Source organism: Amblyomma mixtum, chromosome 6 (assembly GCF_055824585.1).
Source record: "Amblyomma mixtum isolate Tamu chromosome 6, ASM5582458v1, whole genome shotgun sequence".
Taxonomy (NCBI): Eukaryota; Metazoa; Arthropoda; class Arachnida; order Ixodida; family Ixodidae; genus Amblyomma; species Amblyomma mixtum.
In genome coordinates, this window is record NC_143017.1 from 68,880,972 (window position 1) to 68,893,088 (window position 12,117).

The window sequence follows — 12,117 nt, forward strand, 5'->3', positions numbered from 1 at the left end:
GTCGCTATCTGAGAAAGAACTCGCCTATCTGGCAAAAAATTCGAGGCACTAGCATTTTAACTTCCCACCTTATGCATCCGTCTTTTTTCCCGCCAACTTTATTCCGCTATTTGATACACAAGACTTAACTCTATGTTTCTGTGGGTTTTACCTTTTTAGCTGTTAGTTTTTCCGCGGTGTTTTCTTAATTTTAACTGTTAGTATTTTTGCCGTGTTACTTGTTGGCATTTTATCTTTTTCATTTCCATTGCCCTGTTAACTTTATTGCTTTTATCGCTTTTATTGGTTTTTACCTTTTTGTTTTTATCTGTTTTTATTATCAGTATCAATTTTCATCTTCACGAGGTCTGGCGTTTTTCCTTGTTTTTTCCCTGTTGTTTTTCTTGCCTCCATTGAAACTTCTTACCTTCACTTGTTATATTAGTTAAGATCTTTGGGTTTGCTTGTGTCGCTTGTCTCTTCATGACCTTGTAGATTCCACTTGTTCCTTCTTTCCTTGTGTGGCACACCCCCCTGACATGGCTATATATATATACGTTGCATTTGTACTTCCGAAATAAAGTTGTAAGTTCAGCGCTCCTGTCCGTCGTGTTCCGCCTTTTTCTTATCCGTTGTGTTTTGTGCGCTGGTTCCTTCAGAAGTAAATGTAATGGCTTTAAACCATCCTAGAGAACTCTTCAAATGCTCTTATAAAACAAGAGGGGACGCTCACCTCTTTCCTTACTGTGCCTGTTTAAATAGTTCAATTTTAATAATGGCGTGAAATGGCAGATTTTGCGTCATCTCGGCCTCTTCTGGACAAGTAACACCATTCACCATGTTGCTAAACAACTGTACTTCACTTTCGGAATTCGTGTTTTCGTCAGCCTTATGAGGGAGTTTACATGAATGGCACTTTGTCGGCATCCTTCAGGAGAAAAGTATATAACAGCTGTATCGTACCGGCACTCGCCTATGGGGCAGAAACGTGGAGGTTACAGAAAAGAGACAGGAATAGAGCAGAACGGGTAGGGATATTCAAAATTCCGCAAGTGCGCTTTTCCACATAACTATGTTGCCCCAAACAAGATGGCCGACGTGGGCTACAGGACAGGCGCTAAAGGTGTGGATAGAATGTAAGAAACGTAATTTCGAAGAATCAAACGAGAAACCAGTCTTTATTGCTTTGTTTCAGCTGGAAACGCATGGTCAGTCATCTTGTTTGGGACAACAATGTTATGCGAGAAAGCGCACTTGCGGAATTTTGAATATCCCCTATTGCATCCCAGTCGAAATCAAGCGGGCGAAATGGGCCTGGGCAGGGCATGTAATGCGAAGGCGAGAAGGCAGTTGTTCGTTAAGGGTAACGAATTGGATTCCAAGAGAAGGGAAGTGTAGCAGGGGGTGGTAGAAAGTCAGGTGGGCGGATGAGATTAGGAAGCTTGCTGGGATAAGGTGGCCACAGCTGACACAGGTTAGGGTTAATTGGAGGGATGTAGGGTCAGGTGCGCGTCTCATAACTTAGAATGTGAGTGAGATTTTTTTCGTGACCGGGAATCCTCCGGCTTTAGTGGTACTACAACTTCCGGCGCATCTCGTACGTCTGTTTTGGTATCGGGTCGCTTTCCGCGCACAATTCCATGTTCGAGGTCTCGAACCGCAATGCCGATTTTGAAATTCAAAAACTGGGTTCACCTACGATGCTTAATGCCTCCTATTTCTGGTTGGTTGGTTTATGGGGTTTAACGTCCCAAAGCGACTAAGGCTATGAGAGACGCCGTAGTGGAGGGCTCCGGAAATTTCGACCACCTGGGGTTCTTTAACGTGCACTGACATCGCACAGTACACGGGCCTCGAATTTCTCCTCCAAAGAAATTCAGCCGCCGCGGCCGGGATCGAACCCGCGTCTTTCGGGCCAGCAACCGAGCACCATAGCCACTGAGCCACCGCGGCGGCCCTCCTATTTCTGATTATATTCTTGTGCCCTATAATAAAGAATTTTTAAAATTAGTTAATAATAGCTAATAGTCTTGTAACTACCTACAACCATGGACATAATGTCCGCCGTGCCGTATAATCCATGAAAAGATCGCATTGTCGCATGCTTCACGGCTTTTTGAAGAAAAATCTGTACAGAATAAAGAAAAAAAACATCCTGTGTGCTCACGCTCGCTGTTCTTGGAGTTGAGTGGACAGACTGGCACAGCGCAAACACAGATGAAAGGACGCTCGTGCTATGTATTTTGTCTCCGGAGTCTTCCGTCCTGTAAACCTTTTCGCTGTTTGCGGGTTCATTGAGAGCGGACGTGCGTTCGACTGGGCTGAGAATGCGCAGTAGATGTCTGCTAGAAATCCGCCAATCAAAACACTGCTGACCAGGGCTGGCTCCGCCCAAAAAGGCAAATCTGAAAAGGTCTATACGTTCGTCATTACGCATCGCATATTCATTTCTCTTGCCTGTTCCAATCGCCACGACTGTTGCTGCTTCTTTTCCACTCATTTCTTCCTTCTATGAGTGCGGAGTTGCAGGCTACAGCGTACCGGCGGAGTTCGACCTTGTTTCTGCACTTCTCTGCGGATTAATTCTCTCCTTCTCTTCTTTCAGGGCGATTTCCTCTGAAAAACAGCGGAAAGTAATTTTAATGTTGGCAGTAATCAAGGACGATTTCCTGCCGCTGATTGCTGCCAAACTGTACAAGTGTCGTGGGGCTTTTAAAGCTTTGGACGGGACCATTCCATAGTTGCTCCGTGGTGTTATAGAGTGCTGAGTGGAACTTGGATTATTGCATCCAGGAATCTCTGAACTGTGCGTGTTATTTGACGCTTTGTGACTTCTAGGTTCTTTGGAATCTAGGCGAGTACCCGTGGCCCAGTCGCACAAATGTCGTTACGTGCCCCGCTGAACGTTGCGATTCGGATAGAGTGCTTCACTTGAACGGTGAAAAACGCGACAAGACAAAAAATTTCGTGTGGCGAAAGTAGATGTTGCTCAAGACGTGTTCCGTCCAATCAGGTGGCTGGAACTGCGGCCAGCCAATTATATTTCTGCTCGACGAAGCGCGAAACGAAACAGCGCTGAAGTAAAAGCAGTTGAGTTGATTTGCGAAAACGTTGAGTCTCCGGCAATAATTCTTGCTGAAGGGGCTGACGCCCACATTTTTGTCGCCTGAAACATTAATTACTACATGACAGAGAAATACCTTTATGTCAGAAGAAGAAAATAATAATAATAATGCGTAATGATGTAACAACTTTAATGCCCTTACCGGAGGTTCTCGTCTGTAATTCCTGAACGGACGATTACCGGCGGCGAATGAACAAAATTGCTCTGCCCGCATGTTTGCCTATATGTAGCCAACCGGACGCATGCCTTGTTTCAATTTCCGTGTCTCCTCCTCTCCTCCTTTTTTTTTTTTCTTGACGATAAATGACTGCGTACGCCAAAGTATCCAAATGCCGCGTAACTTGCAGTTAATCAGGCATAGCGTAACCAGCGAAAAAAGTTAAGAATGATTACGATTCTCCCTAATGAGAAATTTGAGCGCACCTCTGTCGGTGCCTTAAGTTCCGTAGGCTCACTGTTTTGCTTTGCTGGGTCGTCGGCACGTGTGGCGGCGGTACTTGTTCGATACTGGCATTACTTGAGGAAGACAACGATGCGCAATGTACAGGGCGCGAAAATGTGTATATTAGTTCGATAGCCGAGCAAGAACTACTGCCAGAAACTCAGCTTGAAAAATAGGAGTGTAATCCGGAAGGCGCAGCGAAAAGGACCAGTGCTTACCGGTCCTAAGAAAGCGTCGTCGTCTTCCTCTTCCGGTGCTGCGTCTACGGGGGCTCGCGATAGGCAGTCTGCATCGGAATGCTTGCGGCCAGATTTGTAGACTATAGTTATGTCGAATTCCTGAAGACGCAGGCTCCAACGAGCAAGGCGGCCGGAGGGATCTTTCAAATTGGCCAACCAGCACAGAGCATGGTGATCGCTCACAACCTTGAATGGTCGTCCGTATAGGTAGGGGCGAAATTTGGACGTGGCCCAAATAATGGCGAGACATTCTTTCTCTGTCGTCGAATAGTTGGCTTCGGCTTTCGACAGTGAACGGCTAGCCTACGCGATAACTTTCTCCTGTCTGCCATTTTTCTGAACGAGGACCGCTTCTAAGCCCACCCCGCTTGCATCGGTATGAACTTCGGTTTCGGCGTTTTCATCAAAGTGCCCGAGCACAGGAGGGGACTGTAAGCGGCGCTTCAGCTCGTTGAAAGCTTCCTCTTGCGGCCTTTCCCATTTAAAATGCACGTCAGCCTTGGTAAGTTGGGTCAAAGGTTCAGCGATGCGCGAAAAGTTCTTGACGAATCGCCGGTAATAAGCGCACAATCCAAGGAATCTGCGTATAGCCTTCTTGTCATTAGGCTGTGGAAACTCTGCGATCGCAGCCGTCTTCTTGGGGTCTGGGCGAACTCCATCCTTGCTTACGACGTGACCAAGGAACAGCAGCTCCTCGTAGGCGAAGTGGCACTTCTCTGGTTTCAGTGTCAGGCCTGAAGACTTGATCATTTCCTGCACTATCCGAAGCCTTCTGAGGTGGTCTTCAAAGCTTGAGGAGAAGACAACAACGTCATCTAAGTAGACTAGGCAAATCTGCCACTTCAAGCCTGCGAGCACCGTATCCATTACTCGCTGGAACGTCGCTGGTGCAGAGCAGAGGCCGAATGGCATCACCTTGAACTCGAAGAGTCCGTCTGGCGTGATGAACGCAGTCTTCTCGCGATCTCTTTCGTCGACTTCAATTTGCCAGTAGCCGCTCTTCAGGTCCATCGATGAGAAGTACTTAGCGTTGCACAGCCGCTCCAGTGTATCGTCGATGCGGGGGAGGGGGTAGACATCCTTCTTCGTAATGTTGTTCAGGCGGCGGTAATCGACGCAAAAGCGAAGGGGGCCGTCTTTCTTTTTCACTAGGACGACCGGTGCTGCCCAGGGGCTCCTCGATGGCTGGATGAAGTCGTCACGTAGCATTTCCTCAACTTGCTTGCGGATAGCTTGGCGTTCTAGCGGCGATACGCGGTAGGGGCTCTGTCGCAGTGGTCGTGCGTGTTCGTCTGTGACAATGCGGTGCTTGGCAAGCCGGGTTCGTCGCACATTCGATGCTGATGAGAAGCAATCGGTGTACCTTTGAAGAAGACTGCGTATTTGGTCTTGTCTGCTCCGGGGTAATTCCGGGTTGATGTCGAACGTGGGTTGTTGGCCTTGGTCAGATAGTTCTGCGGGTTGGTCGGGTAGGGCAAATACGTCTCTGATGTCTGCCAGCTCGTCGAGGAAAGCGATCGTCGTACCTTTATTTAGATGCCGGTATTCTTCGGTGAAGTTGGTTAGCAACACCTGGGCTTGGCCATTTCGGATTTCGGCGACTCCCCTCGCGACGCCCAATCCTCGATCCAGGAGTAACTGGGTGTTCCCCTCGATAACGCCTTCGGCATTTTCGATGTCTCCAGTACCTATGCCGACGAGAACACTTGATCGGGGCGGCACGCTCAATGCTTCATCGAGGACGTTTAAGGCAACGTGATGAGTCGCGCTCGTCGCAACAGGTATGGCTTTTTCCGTGGAAAGCTTGATCGACTTAAATCGAAGGTCGATGATCGCCCGATGTTCGTTCAGGAAGTCCATTCCCAAAATCACGTCTCACGAGCATTGCTGTAGGATCAGGAAGGTTGTCGCGTAGGTTCTCCCATTTACAGTAACTCTCGCGGTGCAGCGTCCTGACGGCCTAATCAGGTTGCCACCTGCGGTGCGGATCAAAGGGCCATCCCAGGTTGTTGTTACCTTCCTGAGTCGGACAGCGAGTGGGCCACTCATGACAGAGTAGTCAGCTCCCGTGTCCACCAAGGCAGTAACCGCGTGACCGTCGACCGTAACTTCAAGGTCACTTGTTCGCGTTCTGGTATTGTACGTTGTCTTCGGTGTCCGATCTCGGCTTCGTCGAGTAGTGAGGCTGCGGTGGGCGTACTGCGACGTTAGTTCACTGGGCAGCGGTAAAAGTTTCAAGTCTGGCCGCGTCGTCGTCGGTGTCGTCGTCGTCGGTGTCGTCGTTGTCGGTGTCGTCGTCGTCGGTGTCGTCGTCGTCGGTGTTGTCGTCGTCGGTGTTGTCGTCGTCGGTGTTGTCGTCGTCGGTGTTGTCGTCGTCGGTGTTGTCGTCGTCGGTGTTGTCGTCGTCGGTGTTGTCGTCGTCGGTGTTGTCGTCGTCGGTGTTGTCGTCGTAGTTGAGGCATGGTCTTGAGTACTCGTCGATGGAGGATCTTTGTCATTGCGCTTAGAAGCAACCTCACCTCCAGAGGCTGCTTTATTTAGTTTAAACTTCGGGGGCTGGGGGAGCGTCCACGCACGGCGTAACCTCGGCTAGGAGAAGCAAAGCGCGGGGACGATGGCGACGGGGAACGTGATAGGCGGCTCGGCGATGAGTATTCTTCCCGACATAAAAACTCCTCGATTTCGGCTGGTCGCTGGCCGGGTCGGGGTCGTGGAGCGTCGTAAGAGAACCCTCGGATGCCCAGTCTTCTGTATGGGCAGTGCCGGAGGACGTGACCGGCTTCGCCACAGTGGAAGCATAGTGGGCGGCGCTGGTCGGGAGTTCTCCACTCGTCGCATTTCCTCGGCTGCGCGCGTCGCTCGTAGGACGGGCGGGTTGGGGCGAGTGGGCGGCGGTCCAACGTAGCTGGCTGAGGGCGATAGGGGCTTGGGTCCCGTCGTCGAGGTGCAGGACGGCGCACAGCTGCGGCGTAAGTCATGGCTGCGGGCTGCAGAGGCTGCGTGGGTGTCGGCGTCACACCCAAGGCCTGTTGAACCTCGTCCCGGATGACGTCAGTGAGAGATGAAAGTTGCGGCTGCGTTCCCGTTGGCAGCAACCGTCGGAGCTCCTCTCGCACAACTTCACGTATAACCTCCCGCAGGTTATCGTTGTTAGCGGTGTCCATGCAGCTTGCTGACAAAAAGCGCTGCTGGCGGTCATACTGGCGGGTTCGGGCGTCAAGAGTTTTCTCCATTGTGGATGCCTCTTCTACGAATTCCGCGACGTTTTTCGGTGGGTTGCGAACGAGGCCGGCAAATAGTTGCTCTTTAACTCCTCGCATAAGCAACTTCACCTTCTCTTCTTCCTTCATGCTCGCGTCGGCACGCCGGAAGAGACGCTTAATTTCCTCAGTGTACACAGCAACGGTCTCGTTTGGGTGTTGTATGCGAGACTGTAGCAGCTGCTGGGCTCTCTCCTTTCGCACGACGTTCGTGAAGGTCTTTAGAAGCTGCTGCTTGAAGGTTTCCCAGTTTGTGAGGTTAGCTTCCTCATTCTCAAACCAGACTTTTGCTAGTCCCTCCAAGGCGAAGAAGACGTACCTAAGTTTCGTGGCATCGTCCCAGTTGTTGAAGATAGCCACACGGTCGAACTGCTCCAGCCATTCTTCGGGGTCGGCGCCAGGCGAAGCGTCGAAGGTTGGTGGCACCCGGGGCTGGTGAAGAATGATTGGAGTCGTCGTCTGGGGCAAGCTCATGGTAGACGTTGCGGCTGACTTCCGCTTCCGGGTAGGGTCCGGCAGATTCCCGTACTCTGGAGCGTCCCCTTGCAGGCGTCGGCTAGCGCGGTGGACTGGACTCAGGTCCTGCGGTTGATGACTCCGAGGGCTGGCGTCACGGCTTGTAGGGGGTGTCTGGAACATGGAAGGCTACCCAGCACCTCCACCAGATGTCACGTTTTAGTGACGGCAGTCCAGCGGTCAGGAAGACACCAGAAATACTTGCAAACAAAGCTCTTTATTAGGGCTGAGTTGCGCCCGCAAAAGAACTGAATCACTCGGTGGCGGCGTAAGCAACAAGCGTGCTCGTCAATCGTCGATCTACGAATGCCCGCTGCTCGCGTCATCGTTCAATTTAAAGCCGGCAAGGAAACTTCGAGATAACAGGTCGAGATCATCTAGAGTAATCTAGAAACACGTGGATGCAGCTGTTCATGGCTGTGAACAATCGAGATTAGTCCGGTCGCTTCTCGCGTCACGAACAAAAATGATAACACCCCTTTTCTGCGGCCTTGGCGAAAGAACGGACGCTACAATGATACGTGGCAATATACTGCAAGTATATTCTAGGCACTATAGCAAGGCTATACTGTCTTCGCCGCTCTGCTTCGGTTTGCGACCTCGCTATATCCACTGGATCGGTTGACCCACGTTGGCCCTCTCTGATTTTGCTTTGCTGTTTAGCTCACCGTGCACGTCGTTCAGCTTGGGATTCTCTCGAAGAACCGGCTTCATCCATGACTTACCGTTTGCTGCACTGCATGTTCCTCCGGCGACTTCATCCTTCGCCCCTTCTTTCTGGAATCTGCATGTACTCGCAGTCGCATTTCTCTAATCATTTTCGCACTTTCTCTTCATTCGGCTGCAGCCGGCTCTACGGTGTCTTCCCATTGGTTGCAGCTGGCACGACGGCGTCTTCCATTGGCTGCAGCTGGCACGACGACGTCTTCCCATTGGCTGCAGCTGGCACGACGGCTTCTTCCCATTGGCTGCAGCTGGCACGACGGCGTCTTCCATTGGCTGCAGCTGGCACGACGGCGTCTTCCATTGGCGGCAGCTGGCACGACGACGTCTTCCCATTGGCTGCAGCTGGCACGACGGCGTCTTCCATTGGCTGCAGCTGACACGACGGCGTCTTCCATTGGCTGCAGCTGGCACGACGGCGTCTTCCCATTGGCTGCAGCTGGCACGACGGCGTCTTCCCATTGGCTGCAGCTGGCACGACGGCGTCTTCCCATTGGCTGCAGCTGGCACGACGGCGTCTTCCCATTGGCTGCAGCTGGCACGACGGCGTCTTCCCATTGGCTGCAGCTGGCACGACGGCGTCTTCCCATTGGCTGCAGCTGGCACGACGTCGTCTTCCATTGGCTGCAGCTGGCACGACGTCGTCTTCCATTGGCTGCAGCTGGCACGACGGCGTCTTCCCATTGGCTGCAGCTGGCACGACGGCGTCTTCCATTGGCTGCAGCTGGCACGACGGCGTCTTCCATTGGCTGCAGCTGGCACGACGGCGTCTTCCCATTGGCTGCAGCTGGCGCGACGCTGCTCCTAGTCGACGAAGTGTCTCCTCCTAGTGTCTTGTTTCATCTTCCCTCGTCCTTGCGCATGCGTGCTGTTTTAGCCTTATATGTCATACCAACTCGCCCATCAGTCTGCGTTGTTGCTTCTCCTAGCTTACCCGAGCTTACCCCAGCTACTCGGAGGCTTCATCCGCTCATCACTGCTTTCTCGCCAGTGACCCATCTCGTGCTAGCGCAATAAAAAAGATTGCCACAAATAAAAGGATGCAAGACAGCACTGGTCCCATGCCCTTGTCGCGCGTCGAGCGCTCTGCTGTGTGCTTCGACTAGCGGTCGTGTTTTAACGCTGGTTCTTCTGTGTCTGGCTTTCACCGACTGGCCCGCACTGCCACTCTGTCGCAGTGAAAGGCTAACTAAGTGGGGTAAAAAATCCTGCGAACATGTGTTGAAAATGGAGATGCTATAAATGATTGCATACGCTGAAATATTGCGTAAGACATCACGGCGCTTTTGAGTAGCTGAAATTTTTTTTGCAGGCTGCTGAGGGAGCGAGGGTTGGGAGTGGAGAAAACGAAGTTTTGCTTCAAAACTGCGATGTGTTGAGAGCAGGAGGGTAGGTCATTTTTTTTTAACTTCGAAAGTAATGTTAGCGTCCCCCCCCCACCTCCTTTATAAAAAGGAATGCGCTCCTCGTATTCGCATTCGTGTTTAGTGTGCTATAGCTACGGGGCTGCCCACACACCCAACACCATCGTCTATACCACCACCGCTCATATTCGCTCTCCGCAAAAATTCTGCCGCGTGTGTGAATCCCGCGCTCTGAGTAAGCATTCAGTTTAGAAAAACAAAATAAAAACAACAATAAGATAACAGGTCACCAAATTGTTCAGGGAGTGCGTGGATGGGCTTGAAGCCAGTGTCGCCACTGTTGTACTCACAATCGCGTTCTACATACGTTGCAGTTAGTAACAAGAACTTGAGCGGATGCTTTCAAATGAAAGATCCACTTAAAAGGAGTGGAACCACGTTTCAGACAGAAAAGTCGATAAGATATGTGAAATAACGTTGCAGTTACGCAACTTTCCGTGCGGAACAGCAATTTATACACATGCGTCTGAAACACCATTCATCGATGTTCTTATGTGGAACCGTTATTCTATATGGAATGGATATTCTTATGTGAATGGTTGAGCCTAACCTATAGGTGGCAAAAACACACAAAAATGAATGTCCTGTGCGTTAAATTTCTCCCCCGCCATCCTCCCTCCACGTCACTTAACGTCAGCCAACTGCTTCTTTCTTTTTTTTTTCCAATGCTTGCATGAGGTTTTTTTTCCGAGGTTATGGTGACCTGTTACCGTCGTTGTCCGCTGTCGCCGTATTATGTTGCAACCGAGCACTTCTGAGCTCACGCGCTGACCGGCGACAGAGTGATTCAAGTGGTCCGGGAGTCATTTGACCATGAGACTGCTTCTTCCGTCCGGGGTAACGTGAAGAGCCTTGGAATCACCTCCTCCTGTATGAATTGAGCACTTTAGCTTTCTCGGCCGGCGGCTGCGAATATTCGCACTTGCCTTATCGGTGGATCGCGGAGACAGAGACATGGGAACATTATTCACTTGCTGTCAGTTCGGACTAAAGAAACAAGCAGACGCTTATTCCGCTATTATCCTTGAACGCAGGCTTTCAAAGCAGAAATTAACGTGCTGGTATACAGGTAAGTCTCGACAGCTTCGTATGAAGGATACTTGGCGATATTTTGATCCCTACTTCATATTGGGAGCGTTAAAGCTGGCATGGAAGCATAGCAAGCATGTGCCAGCAGAACAGCCGATGGAGAAAGAGCGTCCAGATGGAGCGATTAAATACCAGGGATAGTGGCAGCTGGACATAGTCTAGAAAGAAGGCAACATATTGAAGCTGTGTTTGTAAAACAGAGTCCAATATGCGATGTTAGTATGACATTCGCTCCAAGAACGAAGAACAGAAAAAACTGCGACGTGTTAGTGGTTATAAGGAAAAAAAAAAGACTCGCAGTACGATTAACAATACCTGGTAATGCTTTATTATAGCGCAGATGTTGTGAGTGTGAGCTGCGCTGCAAAAAACTGAAAGAAAGAAAGTGCGAGAGACTCGCGACACTTGCAACCACAGCAACTTTCTTGTTGAGTTCACCCGTGAAGCACGAGCGGGTAATACAGTAAAAAAATTCCCAGGGACATCTGACTACCTTATGTGTTGGCTGTGGGAACGCATTAGAAACTGCTGATGTCGATACCAGAAATGACGTCACTTACCTGCAGCCAATGGGCGAATTTATGACCGACGACACAATTTTTTTTTCCTAATGAGGCTTTTAATGGCATTGAACTAAAAACAAACTCCCAGACTCACCCGGACAACTCGAGCATACGGGCCGCACTCTTCAGAGTGCCCATCCTGTTGAGAATCTTCCTATGTGATGGCAAGGTCGCTTTCGCGGCACTAACGGGATCACAGTTCAGGGCTAATCCATGAAACACTGCCGACACGCGCCTGTGTAGGGAAGTTGCAGACAACCTGCACCTCGTCCCTGCCCTGTGTTAGAGGCAGTCAAGACACTTCATGTGCCACACTTGTCCCATAACATCTCCAGACAAGGTTTGTTGAAGTCTGCTGTTACTTGCGGGTACGTTGGGAAAAGCCAATTTTAAATGACAACGACAGAATGCCTTTGTTTTAAACCTTACAGAAACGTACACTGGACTCGAAATATAGGTGACATCTACTAAAGAGGTTAAACAAATAAGAAACCCTTCGTACTGCGTCTGTCTTGAACAAAGTGACATCAGTGCTACAGCCAAGACATCCATGACAACTCCAAAGCACTCCCGAAACGTTCGAAAATAATCCCGATCGCGAGCAGGAAAGACAAAAGGGAAAGAAAAGAAGTTTACTCAGGTGACCCAGGGCTTCAACTCGACCCCAGAACTAACTTGGATAGACTCAGACGTATAGCAGGCGCCGAGAGATCGCGACCGTATACACTAAGGTGACGTGCGCGTTCACCCACCTCTCT